The 19,772-nt window shown below is 37.0% G+C and overlaps 1 protein-coding gene across 2 annotated transcripts in view; it reads left to right on the forward strand.

Annotated features, from left to right (window-relative positions):
- The window catches only part of LOC149247943 (protein LATERAL BRANCHING OXIDOREDUCTASE 1-like), a 45,403-nt gene that overhangs the window by 8,277 nt on the left and 17,354 nt on the right, over window positions 1-19,772 (forward strand). The gene's annotated exons all lie outside the window — the stretch shown is intronic.

Genomic DNA, 19,772 nt, shown 5'->3' on the forward strand with positions numbered 1-19,772 from the left:
CAATTAAGCCTTGAGTTAAAAGTGATGGTAAACTTCCAAGGCAAGTGAATTCATTTTGCATACTTAATTTACATGAATTAAGGATTTATCAAAGTTCAAATGATTCACTTCACATGTAAGAAGGAAGACTTCATTTGAAGAGTTAAACCAACTAAAGAGTTAAAGAAAAATGCTTTGTATGGTCATAAGATGTAAATGAGCATATGTAATGATTTTGTAAATTTTTGAGTAGTCTTATGGAGTAATCGTCACATTGTTAGTTAGAGAATCATTTTTCATGCTTGTTGTAAATGGGTGGATGTTTATTTGTACCTGATACTTCAAAAAGTTATGGTTGCGTAAAAGTAGAAGCATAGATAAGTTGTTTTTCCCCTGGTGTTTTGCAAGCTCTGTAAGGTTAGGTCGCACATGTAGCAATCATGTAGTGTGTGCCCTCTTATGCAGAGAGACGATGTGAGATGAAGTTATGGAATTAACCACTAGGGTAGGTACGAGGGTGACAGGTGTTATCTTGATGTGAGATCGAAGAAGTACGGTCTTCGATTAATGGGGTAAACTGAGGGGGATTAATATCATAAGTTGGGATAATCTAAGAAGGTGAGGGCTAAGTTATAATGAAGAGAGAGTTTAAGTTAATGAATCATGTAGCTAAAAGGGATTTCTAAAGAACTAGTGAGTACAATTAGTACTCATGTATCTTGGTGGAAGGATTCCTGTTTAAATGGACATCAATATTGAATTATTTGTAGGAAGAATGGTGACTCCATGGCAAAATAAGGTTGCAAAAGCAAAGAGCAAAGAAGTGTAGCAAAAAACAAAATGACGAAAGAATTCGATAACAATGATGAATATGTAGTATCAAAGAACAAAGATTGACGAAAGAAGATGACGAAGAAGAGAATGATACAACAACAAAGAAAGATAATGATGCACCGCCATGGGAAAATGAATGTGAAAGATGAAGACACAAAGAGAAAAGAAAGATGGAAAACATGCAAGGAACAAAAATGGAAAACATGCAAGGGACAAAGAAACAAAAGAAGTAAGGAAAGAATAATAACATGAACATACAAAGAGAAAAGAAAGATGGAAAACATACAAGGAACAAAGATGGAAACCATGCAAGGGACAAAGAAACAAAAGAAGTAGGGAAAAATAATACTGTTATAATGCAAATGTAGACGCAAATGAACGTAGATGTAGATCAAAACAACATATAGATGCACATGAAAACATCTCTAAGAAACAAACATAGATGAAAATAAAACATCCCTAAAGCGTTTAACAATTTTACTTAATTTGAATTGAATGTACCTAGGTCAATGTTAATGTAAGCCTAATAAGGCTTCTATACTCCCATATTCTATTATGTTGAAAAGCTTGTGCTACTCTTAAAACCACTTTATAAAACCTCTTTGTAAAGTAAGTTCATGGCTAAAACCACTAATGTCTATAGTCAACGTAAACAACACAATGTGAAGTGTTGTTAATGGTAACTATAAAACACTTGTAATGGGCGAGGGTAAGCTGATTCAAAAGTCACAAGCGTAATGGTTACATGTCAACTACAGAAAACCCATCATGATGATTGTTCATGATGTAAGAGTAGTGAAATTTCTTATGCCTTTGCATGTACATAAAGACAAATAACGTTGAGCATGGAAGACAAAGATGATTAAGATCACAAGTACTCGTTAAGGGGGTGTCTTTTTTCCACGGTAATGGAAAATCTAGGTTAGGTCCTTAGAATCTCTGAAACTACCAATCCAAATACCACAACAAACTACTTTACACATTGGAACAAATAGCAGTAAATCACCTACTGGGCTCCAGTACCAGGAATAATGACCCTCATACATCCACTGATACAAGAATACAACTAGGGTTTGGTGTTGGTTACTTCGACAACCAATCTACCCTAAACAAGATACAATGATCATCTGGTTGATGTAGTGTGCTCTCTTAGCTCCTATTGGTTGTACGTTAAACACAAATGCTCGTTCCTTTAGCTCTTGATATGCAACAACATAACTCTGCCTCTATCAGTGATTCAAGTCCTTTAAGTGACTGAACACATCTTCAATCTTCCCTCTCACTGATCATTCACCCGTCAATGACTCAACACCTCGGGTCTTCACATCTGCCCACTTGCTACTCTTTTTTCCTTCAAGAAGTGAACACCTTTGGGACTTCTTGTCCACTAGCTACTCCTTATTCCTTCAATGACACAAATCTTAGGGACTTCTTCCCATTATTTCCTTCCTATGTTTCCCATGAAGAAAAACTTAGGGCACAGAGGGTTGCCCACTTTTGTTGTAGATGTCCTTCTCTAACCAGCAATCTAGGGATTTTCAAACAACTCCCCTTGACATCCTTCTTTATTCCTTCAAAGATCAGTCACCAGGCTTCCTTCAATTCTACCTCTCCTAGCATTCCAAATGCCCTTCTTTGTCCTACACTTAGGGCTCCCAAGATCATCCACTTGCTTCCCTTCTTACAACCTTAGGATGACCTTCAATTCATGTCCAAACTAGACTATGTCCACTTGCAACACATGACAACAAGAAGGCTAACTTACCATTTTATGCATATTCCTTATTCCCTACTTGTCATTGGATTTTGTGCTTGCTTATACCACTTTGTCCCTCTAATTAATGTTGAATATAACTACAGTCACAACCCCTCAACCTTAGCTGAAATGCTCCTCAAATGTTGTGGTATAGCTCCACCTACAAGACTGTCTAAATCACTTTCCCTTTAGCCCTTCTACCTACCCATTGCTGGCCTTTTCAACCTCCAAAAGACCACCTACAGGGCTCAACCTACAACTAGGGCATACATAGAAAAAGAAACCTCTTTCTTGAGAAAAATGGCCTCTGACTTAGCATAGAAATGCTCCTCCTCTTTGTTGGCTTATTTTCTCAAACTAGGCCTAACCAGACCTACAATTATCCTCTTTTTAGGTGACCAATCCTTGCGCTGATGTTGTGGGTGAATGAATCATAAAGGAGACTCCTTTTAGGCCCTATTGACCCTCCTAAACAAAGAGTCACCCACTTGAAACTCTACAAGAATTCTCAGCCCTATCAAACAGAGAAACTCACCACAAATTATGTCAAAAATCTGCATCATTCAAGATCGGCCTGCCCCTACCAAACTCGGCCTCCAACCTATCATGAGAAAGACCCAAAACACTTATATTCCTCAACTTCAGCTAGTGCTCCAGTGGTCCACGATTTTCTCAAAGTTAATAGTTGTGATGTAATTTCACTTTGGATGTGAGGAATGAGGTATCTCCTCACTCCTATTTATATCTTCTCTTAGGTTAATTTCACACCCCTCCAAAGGGTCTCTGCAAGTGAATCCAACTTACTTTTCTAGGACAATTAACCCAGTTGAACATATAAAAATTATTATCTCAACTTCTAGACCTCCTCTCTTGGTGCTTGAAGTTTCCCCTTGTTCCTCTGAGGGTGCTCTTCCATCTCCAAGGGTCCAATCATTAAATTTCATCTTGGTTTTGGTACAACTTATTTGGGTGCAAAACTACCATGGTTGGGTTCTTAGCCACATGTGACCTTATGACGCTCATTCCTCAATAACAATGTAGGCTATGGTTTTGAGTAGCTCCCAAGCTACCAATCTCAATAGGGGGAGTATGTTGAAGTATCTCCTACTTGTGACATGATCATGTGCTCAATGTTTAGCTCAAAAATCAAAGTTCTCAGAATCGCTCAAAACCTAAATGAATGCGTTTGTCTCAGTGAAATGATCCCAACACAACTCGTTTCACTTAAAACCGAATTCGTATGAGGAAGATATCGCGTTATGTCCTCTTTCCCAAACAGTGGAATTTTGCAAAAAGAAGTACAATCACTGCATAGTCAGCAATGCATACTGTTGACGTGGCAGGTGACTAGGCAGGTCAACGGGATGTTCAACGTCCAATTGTGTTTTGCCAAGTGTCATGTCTTTATTGGTTTGCAGGAGTGGTGACATGGCTCGATTTTATTGGTTCAGGAATGGACCAATGAGGAGGGGACAAGTGGCAAGCCTGGAGGCTGCCACATATCCCTCCCCAAAGGACCGGCAGCATTGGCGTAGTGTAAAAATTATGGCAGGTTGGCAGAGTCGAACCCGCGACCTCACCCGTATAAACCTCGTGACTTACCGTTACATCGCACTGTTAGTTCTTAACAATCAATTGAGTTAATACGTATTTGTTATGTTATGTTTTTTCAGTCGAGGTTTAGGAGGGAGCCAGCCCCCTCCCATGTGAACAGAACGTAACTCCGGCGGTAACGACTAACTGTTAATCCATCCAGCAGCGAGCAAACCATAACTGTTCACGGTTATTGCAACATGTGTCCATACAATACATCCGACGGCCAGCATAAAGTGTAACTGTCTGCATTAACCACGCCGAGTAATCTGCCTATGTAACCATTACCATTAAACCGCTGAGTCAAAAATTACGAAACCGCATGGTATTAGTGCTAAGAACAAGTAGTGCTTAATTAAACCGCCCTTATCCTTAATTAACCTCTAGTTTAGTTCGGCAGAGTTTTTGGCGGTCCCTCCTATTTCGGCGATATCTCCAGTTTTAGTGGAGTTAACTGGAGTTCCTCTAATTTTAGTGGAGGTTTACTAGGAGAAACTGTTTTGACCATAAATTTGGAAAAATTCGACCAAATTGGGATCAGGAAAAGGTGTTCCTATTTGATTTGGATGTTCTGAGCACATTGAAGCAGGTTTCACAAGTAGTAGAGCATTGTAAATAACACTTTTTCCATTATTGAGCTAATACAGAGGCCCATGCCATGGAAGCTGGACCAAGGAGATGTAGCCCGAAAGGGGTGAACTCCTTCATCAAAACACTGTGCTAATTGTTCATTTTGATTATTTGCTATACATTTGATTGTTATTGTTCAACACTTTACTTTTATGCTATTTTTCTCATGAACTTAACATAAAAATTGAAAAATTTACCTGTTTTCATTCATAAACACCATAAGGAAACCTATGCACGTGAAGCAATTGATAGGAAAGTGCTTTAATTCTGAAGTTGAAACTAGCACAACAAAACTAACGTTAAAAAACAGATCAAGTTGGTATCAGAGCAAAGGTTATTTGCTTGATTGCTTGATTTTTTTGCAAGTAGGGTTTTAATGGTTGTAAATTGGTGATGCTTACAAGGTTAAAGTTGCAGAGAGGAGAAGGGAAACTATTGGTTGCAACTCCTAAGGTAATTCCCAGAAGAAGGAGAGCCACAAGGCCACAATCTCCACCCAAAGTTTCATTCCCTGTTGCACTTGAAACACCTCAAGTTTTACCTCCAGTTGAGATTGAGGAGGTACAAGTAGTACCAGAAGCTGAGCTTGAATCCAAAGCCATCATGTCTGGAGCAAGAGAGATTGAAGCTCTTTCGAAAGAGGAAGCATTCAAGAAATGTTTATATGACTTAACTGACATGGTTAGAGTCCTCTATTAAGAGAGGAATTCTAGAATGGTTGGAGAGATTTCTAAGCCTCCACATGGAGAGGGAAGCTCAGGAGATAAGAAAGATGAAAAGAAGGATTCAAAGGGTAATAGAGGAAAGCCTCCTCCATCTCCAACATATTCATCATCTTCCTCACCATCTTCATTATCCTCAACATCTCAAACAACATCATCTTCCTCACCATCTTCATTATCCTCAACATCTCAAACAACATCATCTTCCACTTCCACCACAAAAACTGTTCATACTCATTCAAAAACCCCAAAGGAAAAAACTCCCTTACTCAAATTGGACATTAAGTTTGAACTTACCATGTACAATGGTGAGGTGAATGTAGAAAAGTTAGACAATTGGATTCGATAATTCGAGGTTTATTGCAGAATTCAGAACCTTCAAGAAGATGACATAAAGATCTAGTTGGCTTCATTGAGGCTAGAAGGAGCAACATTAGTCTGGTGGGAAGCAAAGACTCAAGAGGAAATGCGAATTCATGGTAAGATATCCATTTCTTGGGTTGAATTTGTTTCTTGAATTAAAAGACGGTTTTATCCTTTAGCCTATATGAAAAAATCCATTATGTGTTGGCAAATTTTTAGGTAACTCAAGGGCCAAACAGTTCAAGACTATACCGAGGAGTTTAGAAAGAGGACTTTGTTGTTAGGAGTAAACTTGAATTCCCAAGATACAATGTTGAAATATATTAGGGGTTTACATTCCTAATTAAAAAATACTATCCTAATGTTCAATCCAAGCAATTTGGATGAAGGATGTATGCAAGCCACACACCTTGAAGCAAAAGGAAAGAACATTCAGGAAGAGGGTAGTAAGAAGAAGTCATTCAAGGGTAAGGAGAAAAAGAAAGGTGGGAAATGAAAGGGAAAGAAGAATGAAGTGTGAAGAAAGAAGGGGAGAAAACTATATGCCAACATTGTTCCAAAGCTGGGCATGATGAAATCCATTGTTGGAAATTACATCCCGAACTAAGGCCTAAGAAACCAAACAATAAGGGAAAACAAAAGACGACCACTACCAAACAACACGATCTTGGATCAGATTCTGGTGATGAGACCAAGATTTCAGCCATGGTCACAAAAGGAAAAGAAGTTGTTGCAAGCGATGTTTCCTCACATAGTCACAACAACAATCCAAATGAAGAATCAAGGATAAAATTGTTCCATGTAAGGGTAATTTCAAATCATACAAAGATTGATGCATTATTTGATAGTGGGTCACAATCAAACTTAATTTCAGAAGACTTGGTCAAAAAGCTTACGTGGAAACTATACCTCATCATAAGCCATATCCCTTGGGTTGGATAGTCAATAATGCAAATTTACAAGTTACAAGGAAATGCTTATTCCGGTTTGCCATTACTGAAAATTTCATTGATGAAGTTGAGTTAGATGTAGTTCCACTTGACATATCAAGAATATTTTTGGGAAGTCCTTATTTGTATGATAGGAAAGCAATATTTTATCACCATGAAAACAAATACTTATTTCTCAAGGATGGGGTGGAGTATATTATTAGAGCCCATCGCAAAAAGTTAAACGTTTCTTTGGTTAATGCAAGGCAGATGAAGAGACTAGTAAATGCAAGTAAAAATTTTGTGCTTCTCATGATCAAGAAAAAGAACGATATTGATTATGAATCTTTTGGAGGTTGTGATGACAAATTAAAATCTGATTTGTTTGATGTGGTAAGCAAGCATGGCAAGATGTTTTAGGAACCAAAGGGCTAACCTCCCAAGAGGGAAATTCAGCATGAGATACAACTGCAGTAGGATGTTCCACTTCCAAAAATTGGCATGTATCACATGTCGATTATGGAGAGCATGGAAATCAAGAAGAAAATTCAATAATTATTGAACAAAGGTATTATACGCCCATCTACTTTGCCATGTGGTTCACCCATTGTCTTGGTGCCAAAGAAGAATGAGACTTGGCGCATGTGTGTGGATTCCCGTGCACTGAACAAAATAACAGTAAAGAATCGTTATCCACTCCCAAGAATTGATGATTTTCTTGATTAATTGAGGTATGCAAAGTATTTCACTAAGTTAGACTTACGAAGTGGTTATCATCAAGTTGGAATAACTAAACAGGACATTTGGAAAGGCACATTTAAAACTAAACAAGGATTGTTTGATTGGCTTGTTATTCCTTTTGGTATTACAAATGCTCCAGCTACTTTCATGAGAGTTATGAATGATGTTTTGAGACCATTTCTAGATGGCTTTGTCATTGTTTACTTAGATGATATTTTCATATTCAACAAATCTAGAGATGAACATGTCATGCATGTGAACAAAGTACTTGATGTCTTGAGAAAAGAACAGTTGTTTTTAAAGATGTCAAAGTGTGAATTTGGCAAGACTTATTTAGTGTATTTGGGACACATTGTTGGAGGAGGTGAGCTGAAGATAGACCCCTCTAAGTTTGAGGTCATTCTAAATTGGCCCAAGCCCAATACAGTTACAAAGGTAAGAGGATTTCTAGGGGCAGCACAATATTGGAGGAAATTTATTGCTAATTTTTCTTCCATTGCAGCTCCATTACATGAATTGACTAGTGTCAAGAAAGTATTCCATTTGGGAGATGTACAGCAAAAAGCATTTGATGCTTTAAAGAAAAATATCAGTTCAACACTAGTACCGACTCTTCTGGATCTTCGACAGCCATTTGAGATTCAAACGGATGCTAATGATTACGCCATGGGAGAATTCATGCAGCATGGTAAGCCTATTTCATTTCATTCTGAAATTTTTAATGGTGCTGTGACTAACTATCCCACTTATGACAAAGAAATTTATGCATTGATACAAAGTGTCAAAAAATGGAAACACTACTTGATGGGGAAGGACACCATTATTCATATCGACCATATACCATTGCAATACTTACAGTCATAGTAAAAGTTGCGGCAATCACAACATTTTCAGATGGATGAGTTTTCTACAATTGTTTCATTTGGTTATCAAGGACAAAAAGGGAATCTACAATAAGGTAGCTGATATGTTTTCTAGGCCTATTGTAGATTCATCTATTTTACTCAGGCACAATTTTGTTTTACGTGAAAGTTACATTGAGAAATATGCATATGATAATGACTTTCGAGATGTGTATGCAAGCTTGAGGCAAGGAAACCAAATTGAAGAGTTATATTACCATGTACATAATCGGTTTTTGTATCACTTGGGCAAGTTATGTATACCACAGGGAGAAATAAACAATATCATAAGAGAGGCGCACACTTCATTGATTACTGGACACTTTGGTGTAGGCAAGACAGTAGAGAATCTCCAAAGGTATTGTTATTGGCCACGCATGTTTGATAATGTATCTCATTTCATTAGAGGATTTTCTTTGTCTGCAACAAGTAAGCCTAGCAATAGGAAACTAGGATTCTACACTCCACTTTCTGTTCCTTCACGTCCATGGGAGAGTATCTCAGTGGATTTTGTAGGAGGTCTTCCATTGTCAAGGAAAGGTCATGATTACTTGTATGTATTTGTAGACATGTTTAGCAAGATGTTTATTCTAACACCATGTAAAAAGAAAATTACAGTTGAACAAACAACTCATCTTTTCTTCCAAAATATTTGGGTTCATTTTGGTATTCCTACTTCCATTGTAAGTGATTGAGATTCTCGATTTGTTGGGATTTTTTGATCAAATTTGCGGGGCATAATGGACACTAAGTTGAAGAAGAGTACAGCCTTTCATCTTCAAACAGATGGACAAACCGAGGTGGTCAACGGAACAGTCATTCATCTTCTTAGAGGATATTGCAGCAAATATCCCAAGTTGTGGGATGAACAGTTGCATTTCATACAACATGCATACAACAGGGCAAAGCATTCTTCTATAAATACATTGCCTTTTGAGGCATGTTTTGGGTACTTTCCAAGATCGCCATTGGAATTCATCTTTGAGAAAGATGTCGCCATCGATGGTCATAGCGACATCAATAAGGCAAGAAAGTTCATTGAGAAAATTCAGTTGATACATCACACAATGCAGGAACAACTTGAAAGAAGTCAAAGGACCTACAAGGAAAGGCATGACAAACATCGTGTCGATCATAAATTTCAAGTTGGTGACAAAGTTTTGTTATATATTAACAAAGATAGACTTCAAGGGGAAGGTAAAAAGCTTAAGCCAATCCATTATGGTCCTTTTAAAATTCTAGAAAAGATTGGTAACAATGCATTTAAGCTAGATTTGCCTCCTTATATGCAAATATACTCTATTGTTAATGTTCAGAATATGAGATTGTTTGAACCTCCTTTGATTGATGATCAAGGAGAGGATGTTCAGCTACCATCAATAGATTATTTCTCGCCAAAATATCTTGATGAACTTCAACAAGGTCTCATACTTGATAGAAGAACCAAAATTTCAAAGAGAGGGAATGTCAAATACCTTAGAGTGGGATTCAAGGGACAAAAGCCTTCTAAGGCCAAATGGTTGCAGATCGAGAAGGTGAGGGAGTTATACCCTCACCTACTAAAAAATTGATAGTATCTTTTGGGGTCCAAAAGGCTTCCAGTTGGGAGGAATGATTAGGTGCTCAATATTTAGCTCAAAAATCATAGTTCTCGTAATCACTTGAAACTTGAACGACCGCGTCCATATCAGCGAAATGATCCCAACGCAACTCGTTTCACTCAAAACCAAGTTCGTATGAGGAAGATATCACGTTCTATCTGCTTTGCCAAACAGTGGAATTTTGCAAAAAAATGTACAGTCACTGCACAGTTAGCAGTCCATACTGCTGACATAGCAAGTAACTCGACAGGTCAATGGGATAGTCAACATCCAATTTTGTTTCGCCAAGTTTCATGTTTTATTGGTTTGCAGGAGTGGTAACGTGGCTCAATTTTATTGGTTCAGGAATGGACCAATGAGGAGGAGACAAGTGGTAAGCCCAGAGGCCACCATGTGTCCCTCCCCAAAGGAATGGTAGTATTGGCTCAATGTAAAATTCTGGGCAGGTCGGTGGAGTCAAACCCGCGACCTTGCCCGTACAAACCTTGTGACTTACCGATACACCACACTGTTAGTTCTTAACAGTGAATGTAGTTAATACGTATTTGTTATGTTATGTTTTGTCAGTTGGGGGTTAGGAGGGAGCCAACTCCCTCTCATGTGAACACAACAACGTAACTCCGACAGTAACAACTAACGGCTAATCCATCCAGCAGCTAGGAAACCATAACCGTTCTCGATTATTGCAACATGTGACGACACGATATATCTGGCAGCCAGCATAAAGTGTAATTGTTTGCATTAACTGTGCTGGGTAATCCGCCTATGTAACCACTACCATTAAACCGCCAAGTCAACGGTTACGGAACCACCCAGTATTAGCGCTAAGCACGATTAGTGCTTAATTAAACTACCCTTATCCTTAATAACCCCCATTTTAGTTCGACGGAGTTTTTGGCGGTCCCTCCTATTTCGGCGGTAACTCCAGTGTTAGTGGAGTTAACTGGAGTTCCTCTAGTTTTAGTGGAGGTTTACTAGGAGAAACTTTTTTTACCATAACTTTGGCAAAATTTGACCAAATTGGGATCAATAAAAGGTTTTCCTAGCTGATTTGGATGTTCTGAGAACATTGAAATAGGTTTCAGGAGCAGTAGAGCATTGTAAACAACATTTTTTCCCATTATTGAGCTAATACAGAGGCCCAAGCCATGGAAGTTGGACCAAGGAGATGTAGCCCAGGAGGGGTGAACTCCTTCATCAAAACATTGTGTTAAGTGTTCATTTTGATGGTTTGATGTACATTTGATTGTTGTTGTTCAACACTTTACTTTTATGCTATTTTTCTCATGAACTTAACATAAAACTTGAAAAATTTACTTGTTTTCATTCACAAACACCATAAGGAAACCTATGCACATGAAGTAATTGATAAGCAAGTGTTTTTAATTATGAAGTTGAAATTAGCACAACAAAACTAACATTCAACATAAATGAAGTTAGTTAGAAATGAACCATAGGGATGAATTGTTGTGTGGTTGGTTAAAATGGAATAACTATGCTTAGCGTAATAGTTATGATCGACTATAGTTATATAAGAGGTGAGTTGTACCTTAATTTTAACATAGGGATGGTATAATTTAATATAATTTCCCGTTTCAAGGTTCATTGCTCCTTGTGTTTCTTGATCTTTATTCTTCATGTCTATTTGTAGTGTTTTTGTATCAGGGTGTTACAACCAACAATTGCAAGACAAATATGAAGAATTTGTATTAAGATCATAAGCACTCATCAAGGGGGAGCTATTTGGAATAACACTTACTTGTGATCTGAAAAATGAAGTTAGTTATAAATGAACCATATGGATGAACCATTGTGTGGTTGGGTAAAATGGAATAATTGAGTTTGACATAGTTGTTATGATCACCTATAGTTATATAAGAGGAGTTGTACATTAAATGTAACATTGGAATGGTATGATATAACGAATTTCCCCTACGGGGTTTTATTTTTCCTTTTGTTTCTTGATTCTTATTCTTCATGTCGATTTGTATGAGTGTTTTTTTATGCTATTAAAACCAACATATGCTACCTCTTGCTTCCAAAAGAAGAAAAAGTGGTTGGTAAACATGTTCTGATAAGTGAAAAAGTTTTTCCTTAGTCTACTCTTAGGATGAAAATTATTTCAACCAGTAATGAAAGATAGGGGAACATTCTACCTCTTGCTTCGAAAAGAAGAAAAAGTGGTTGGAAAACATGTTGTAATAGAAGTGAAAAAGTTGTTGGAAGACATTGCAGGTTTTACGCCAAAAGAATTATTAGATGGTTTACCATCGATGAGGGGAATCATTCATCACATAGACTTAATACCAAATTCAAAGGTTCCTAATGAAGTGACCTACATATTAAACTGATGATAGAATGAGGAAATGCAAAAAAAATAAAAAAGATTTTGGATAAGGATTCATTAGAGAAAGTATAGGTCTGTGTGCAACACCAATATCATTGCCATGTAAGAAGGGAGATAAGTGGTTCATATATGCCTTAATTATAGTGCACTAACACATGGCTCAAAATTCCCACTGACATTCAACAAACCACTCAATGTCTATGTCCTAACTTGGTAAACAAATTGTCTTCAATAAGAACAACAATTACTTATTAATTTCTATTTTTTTATTTTGAAAAACAATTTTCACATATTATGAGCAAAAAACCATGAATCATATTCACATTGAAATAACCTATATCTTTCTATTTAAGAGTGTAAAATAGTGCTTTAAAATCTCTTAAGATAAACATATAGTTCCATATATTCCATTGGTATATAATTGAGAGTCCTTTTGATTACATCAAATTAAAACAAACAACAATAAAAATGATTCTATAACTAAACACCTTTCGAGATTTTAAAGGAATTCATAAATTGTGAGTAGAGAAGGCAATTATGTCATTCATCTTTTATTTGTTGATCACAATAACTTATATTAGTTGTTAAACTTTCTTCGAAAGAGAACTGGTTACTACAAAAACCATCAAACTCCTTTGTCAAAATTTCTCTCCGATCAACCATGGATGCATCCATGAATTTATGGGAAGCCCCACCATCAATTAGCACCATCATCTCATGACCTGCAAGAACTCCTTTTGAACGTGTGATACATGGGGAACCTTGACACAGGTGCAATAATAGGGGCTTTGCCTCTAGCCTTTGAAGTCTCACCCCCTATTGTTTGATGTATTCGTTCTTGTACATGATCCTACATCGACTCCTCATCTCCATCATTGTTGTCACTCTTAGAGTACACCTCAATATAGTGGGCCTCGCCCACCTTGTCCTTTTCTACACATTTGTGTCCTGGTACCCAAGCCTCTTGACAACTGAAACAGAGCTTCTTCTTTCTCAACTCCTTTTGGGCCTTCTCGTCCAACTTCAGTTTCTCGGTCCACTCGTTCTAGAAAAGGTTTGACATCTTATCTCCTTCGGGGAAAGGAAGTATTAGGAGTGAATATTCTCTTAGGAACAATATCCTGCATGTACATAGCTTTATTAACTGCACCTCGTAGTGTGGCTGGTTGATATCCCTTAACCCAACCACATAGAGGCTCAGATAGCCCCTGCACAAATAACATCACCAACTGAGCCTCTGATATGTCTGTGACCATAACTAGTAATCTTAGAAACTCTGATTTGTATGTCTCTACATTGCTAATCTATCTAAGTTGTGCTAGCTCTCTAAAATGAATTTCTGGATCTTTCTAGTCAAAATGCTATATGAACCTTTGAGTAAACTCAGTGTATGAGGAGATGCTGCCATGAGCCATGGTCACCAACCCATGATACCACCAATCATGGGAATCCCCGTGCAGAGGTAATGTCACCAACTTAATGGCTTCGACCTCGATCATTAAATATAATTGAAGATAGGTGTCCAGCTTTTGGACCCATGATCTAGCTAAGCACTTCAATGATCCATCAAAACAAGGAATGGTCACTTTTTACAATGTCTTCTTTAGCTCTTGATTTTGCCTCAAAGCCCTTTGAGCTACCTCGGGCTTGCTTTTTAATTGGGCATGGAAGAATTCAGTGAAACTCATAACAACCTAGAACTCATGTCCCAATGATCTATACTCCTCCAAATAATCAGCATAATGGATCCCCTGACTCATCTGCTCCTTTTGGTCTTCTGACATATCATGTATGAACTGAGGCATGTTGGGTCTAGGTCCTCGACTATATAAGCGTGAGAAGCTCTACATTGTAGTACATGCATGGCTACCCTTTGCACTATTAGACCCTTATTCATTAACATGTTCCTTCTTGGTGGAAGTCTCTTTGTTTACTATCCTACTCATCAGATCCACCATATCTTTTTGGCCCTTAGCCAAATCATTCAGTACACTGAGAAAGTTTTTGAATACTTGGATCCCTTATCCCCCGTGTCTGGCCCTTCTCTTTCTAGTGTCTCGTCTATCCCCTTTCCCTTTCTAAGGGTTTCTTCTTCCCCTCTTCTCTTTTCAAGAGACTTTTCCTCCTTAGAAACGAGAGTAGGCTCTCTGACTTTGTATTTCCTTTCGTATGTGACGTAAGGGTGGCCTTCAACACACATTAATTCATGAATAATCTATCCTTAGACCCTGTAGTTGTCCAAGAACATGCTCTAATACCAATGTAAGATACTTGCCATGAATATCTTAGGAAAAACCATAATTTTTTCTGAGTTTGTATGGTTTAGCTCACTGTGGTGTTTTTACAAACAATTTGAGGAACATGTGTTGTAGATGACATTTTGAAAAGTTATAATGGAAATAATACTAACAATGGCAAGCATGTATGAAAGAGAATCTTATGAATATCTGATACCCATTTTTGCATTGAAATGAGAGACATGCATACCACTGGTAACACATGTTCAAGTAATGACAAGGGATTGAGATAGAAACTACTAGTAAACAATGACATGGACAATAACTTTAGATAAATATTATAATATAAAAATTATACCAACAATACAAATAACCCTTGAGAGTGTAAAAAATATAAATATATGTTTAGCCATAGAAAGTACAGGTAAACACATCACATATCCAGGCAAGGATGAGGAATTTTTTGGCTCTTCTAGTAGAGGTAAATAGCCTTTATGGAGTTCTGTTCATTGTCCTTTAGATGCCAGACCATAGCCTTACGCAATGAGGCTCAAAAATGAAGCACACATCCGACAAGATTGGTGATTTAGCTCATTGTACAAACTCCTTTCAACAATGGAGAACTCAACCAAAACTCCCTGTAAACACATACATGTTACACTTCCTTCATGCCAACACTTCGAACTAATGTATCAGAGAGAAACTTGGCTCACTGGTAAGAGTACCACGGATCAGTAAGACAATAGATTCAATGCACCGCAAAGATAAATAGCTAAACTCCTCTATAAGAGAAAACTCTTGCTACAATGAGGAGCTCGATGCACAAAACTTGGCCATCTTTTTTTCCACAATGCTCAACTTTTACAATTGTGAAAACATCCAACAATATGAGAAGGGAACTCGACCTTTTTTCAGTAGTGGTATTGACTCGAAATTGGAACCCTCATCTATAAGATGATATATAGAAAATATAAAATAAGAAGATAAAATAAATTGATAAAACCTTGTACCTCCATCCTCTTCTGCTAATCTTCTTCTTTTTAATAGCGCAATAGTGAAATATATGTGACTTCACTCTCCAAACCAACTAGGGTGTATATTTTCAACACTGAAGTTAGAAATGGCGGCGAGGTATTCTCAAACCCTAAGAGCTCTTTTTCTCAAAATACAAGTGATAGAATGAAGAGAGTCTCCTCACTTTTCTCCTTTTATAATTAAGTGACTACTTTTGCCACCATTTTACCTTTTTAATGTTATTAAGTCACTTTAGGAAATTTTCACTTTATAAAACGAAAGTGACTTTTCATTAGCCTTGGATATGCCTCTCTTTTCACCCCTTAGGTGGTTAGAATTTTTTTTTAGGAGAATTATGTTCCCTTATTAAAATCCCCACCTCCCCCCACCTTAACCTATGAGAACTTTATTAGGCCACCAGAATCCTATCTTCTATCTCTTAAGCGGTTGCAGACATTACAATATGTTATTATTGTATTAATAATGATTGCACTGAATAAGTTAAAAAGGAGAAATCAAGTATTTATTGCATCTTAATCCTCAAATTAGGATTGATGTATATGCTTATTTTGTTATTTTATGCATCTTAAACCATTAAAAAATCCAAAATTTTCTTTTTCATTGACTTACCCCTTGTTGAATCTATCTCTTAGAGGTTATTTCTTAGTTTTTATATGTCTTTTCCTAGTATAAACTCTCATATCAATAAAACCCTAATATATAGCATCCCTCTTCTATTCATTGGGGTTCGAGGAAATGAGCTTGATTGTTTGTAACTCTTATTACGATCATTAAGTTTGTGTCAGTACCTTCCTCCATAACCATAGGACCTTATGTTTCCCTTGAGCCCTTGTTTGTTCAAGATCTTCTTGGGTGATTAGGGAAGCCTCCCTTGTGGGGATAACATCCATCGCTAAATAGCTAGAAAGAGGCTATTGAGGTGACGATGGTGGATGTTCTCTTTATTGCAATAAGACCTAGGTTTCCTAGTGAAGCTTTACACTAGGCTTGCTAGATTTTGTGGTAATAGGAAATTTGCTTGTTGTTCCTCTAGGCTTCCCTATTTGAAGTAGGATTTTTCCTCTTAGGGTAGAGTTTGAGAGATAATACTTTTAGTTTTGTTGTTGGGGATAAAGTCCATTCCATGGTCATCTGAGGTTTGGATTTAATAACAAATTTAGTGAGTGGAATTTGAACATTTTCACAACTTAACTTACTTGACAAATCCATTGAAGGAAAGAAGATCAATTCATTTGTTGGAATTTCATTATTCATCTAAGTGACTCCACTTTTGGTTAAATATGTGAAAATGGAACTTTGGGAGTTTCATGAGCAATTTTTTACTATTGACCTTACAGGAATTCACGGATACCCAAATTATTTCTCTCCAAAGTGGTTGGAAGCCCTTCCAAAATGTAATAATGATCCTTCATTGTAGAGTTTTGGGCGATCGCCACCCTTCCAAACCCGCTCCCTTCGGGAGCAATCCCGTGAGCGCACTCCCGGAATAGCTCCTGCTAGGATCAAATTTTGGGAGCAACCCCGAGAGAGAATTTGTTCCCTAGCCTTTTTTGCAATTTTTATTTTGCAATAACATTCCAAATGTAATTTTTTTTCAAAGAAAGAAATAATTTTTGAGAGGGTCAACCTAATGATCAAGCCTATGGCCCTTGTTTTGATATGTGATTCATGGTAATGTTAAATTCTTAAAGTAAAAGGATGAAAATGAAGATCAAGGAGAATGCCACTTTTACTTAAATTTGTAACATTACCATGAAATGACTCAGGATGTTTGAGAGTGGTTTCAACCTCATTGGGTTTAATATGGAGGAAGTAGAATTTTAGATCTCATTCAAAATCTAGCAGACTTATCATTTTTTCAGGATTTCAGGATTGGGGGATTGCAATGTTTCCATTGGATTTTGTCATGTATTAGGGTATGGAACTCATATTTAATCAAGAGCACCAATCCCTCTATGTACCTTGATGTTAGTAGCATTGGTTGTTGAACTCCTTTATCATGACCCTACTAAAAATGCACCCATCACTCAAACAAAATCTTGACTTGACATGTTATGTCTTTTCTATCTCATGTTAATGCTTAGAGAGTGATATTAATGACAAAGATCATGATTTCCAACAAGACTAAAAAATTAGACATTTCTCATGGCGCCATGAGGCCCAAGCATTAGCAATAGATAATAGATTTACTTGTCTTTTCTAGTTTTTAGTAGTTTTTATAATTGTTGACTCTTTCATATTTATTATGATATTTTTTGTAAACAGTGTATGACAATTTAAGATTGATGTTGGCAATTATAACTCATTGGTAATGAATTATGAATTTGATGCTTTGTGAAAGTTGAAAGTTGTTTCATTTCATTTCATTTTATTTCATTTCATGTTAGATATTCTCTTTTGTAATGGTTACACTTAGCTTACAAGTACAACTTTGGTGATCAATGATGATAAATGTTATATATTGAATTTTGAAAGCTTGGAACTTTAAGATTGATGAATCATGAGACTCACTATGTTGTATGTTTCTAACTTGGGGACGCGGTTGATGAAGATTATAACTTCTAGATGATTGATGTTATATGGTTCAATCTATGTTTTTATGTTTTTTATATCTAATCCATCATTCTACATGATTTGTTGACATATATGCATCAAAATATATAAAAATATATATTATATGAAAATTCGCTCCTGAACTGGGAGCTTCTGAAAGGGTCGCTCCTACTCCCAAGTAACCTTGTTTCATTGGTTATTCCACGTATTGTATGTTTTTGAAGATATACTTTAGAAATCAACATAAAACATGAGGACATGTTAATTATACTTTTTTGTATCTTCTTTGGTGAAAGAGAAAAAGATTGGGTTAAGTGTTGTACAGGTGAAAAAGCATCACTTCCGTTGTTTTCTTCTTTGAGCTTTTCTCCCATCATTGGTCCTCCCTTTCAAGATTATGAAAATGCCTTTAACAACTATTTGGTTCTCATAGAAGAAGAAAAAGGATATGAAGTCGTTGACACTATTGAGTAATTCCGCAGAGATCCATGTTGGTGGAACATAGAAGCTATACACGTGCTCTTAACAAATCACCCATCCTTCTTACTTCCATAAATAGATTTTCTCCCGGAGATAGTGCGTCCTCCTTTGAATAGATAGTGTAACAACCTCTCTCTTGCCCCTTCATGCTTGTTAGTGTAACTTATCATCAATGTGCCTTGACTGATGCTAAGAATGGTGTGTAACTGCCAAGTGCAACTTCGTACTAGCTGAAGACACACTGTAACTGTTCCTTTAAATGTGCGTTCAATACTGATAAATGACAGCTGTAAGGTTGAGTAAAACTCCCTCTCGGCTGCCAAAAAAAAGTTCAAAAACAAAGAGAGGAGTGTGCCCCTTTTGCTGCTACATTTATGTCAAAAGTGGTGCGCATTTATTGCTACTAAAGCTGGAAAATATAACTGTCAATGCCACACCCTCCATTAGCAACTATTGCTGTCAGGAAACAGTTCCCAGAGTAGTATGGTGGTTGTTACTTTAATGCACCTTGCAAGGTTCTTGCTGTATTATGTTGGGAAGTGCCCTTGTCCTGTCTAGAGTGCCTTGGGATTAGCATCTACCTGCTGCTTGCATGAAATCATAACACCTGCAACTTTATTTCTTTGTCTTTGTTGGCCTGAGGTGATGTTAAAACACCAGTCCTGTGTTCAAGATGGAGAACATTCCCAATCTTTGTTCTGTCCAATCACAAACTTAACGAAACATAGTTGCTTCTTTGGGTGGCATTATTGCTTGCCGATTTACAATGTTTTTCTTCACATCTCTAAGTTTTGAATTCGGTTTACTGATAGCCTAACGGGCTGTAAGATGGATAATGATGCGGTTGATGTTGGGAACTGATGTCATGCTTCATGTTCAAAAAACGCCCACAGTTTGATGTATTGGGCAGATTTCAATTCTGGCTTTACTGATGTACTTGGGCAGATTTCAATTCTGGCTTTACTCAGTGTGAGCAGGATCAAATTTCTTGATATGTAATTTTTTTTAGAGTGAAAAGAGATTTGATCTCCTAAGACTTGGTAGATCCAAAATTAAGATGGATCTATTTT

This window comes from Pinus tabuliformis, chromosome 7 (genome assembly GCF_031772625.1).
Source record: "Pinus tabuliformis cultivar Carrire ecotype Pingquan chromosome 7, CPIR1, whole genome shotgun sequence".
Taxonomy (NCBI): Eukaryota; Viridiplantae; Streptophyta; class Pinopsida; order Pinales; family Pinaceae; genus Pinus; species Pinus tabuliformis.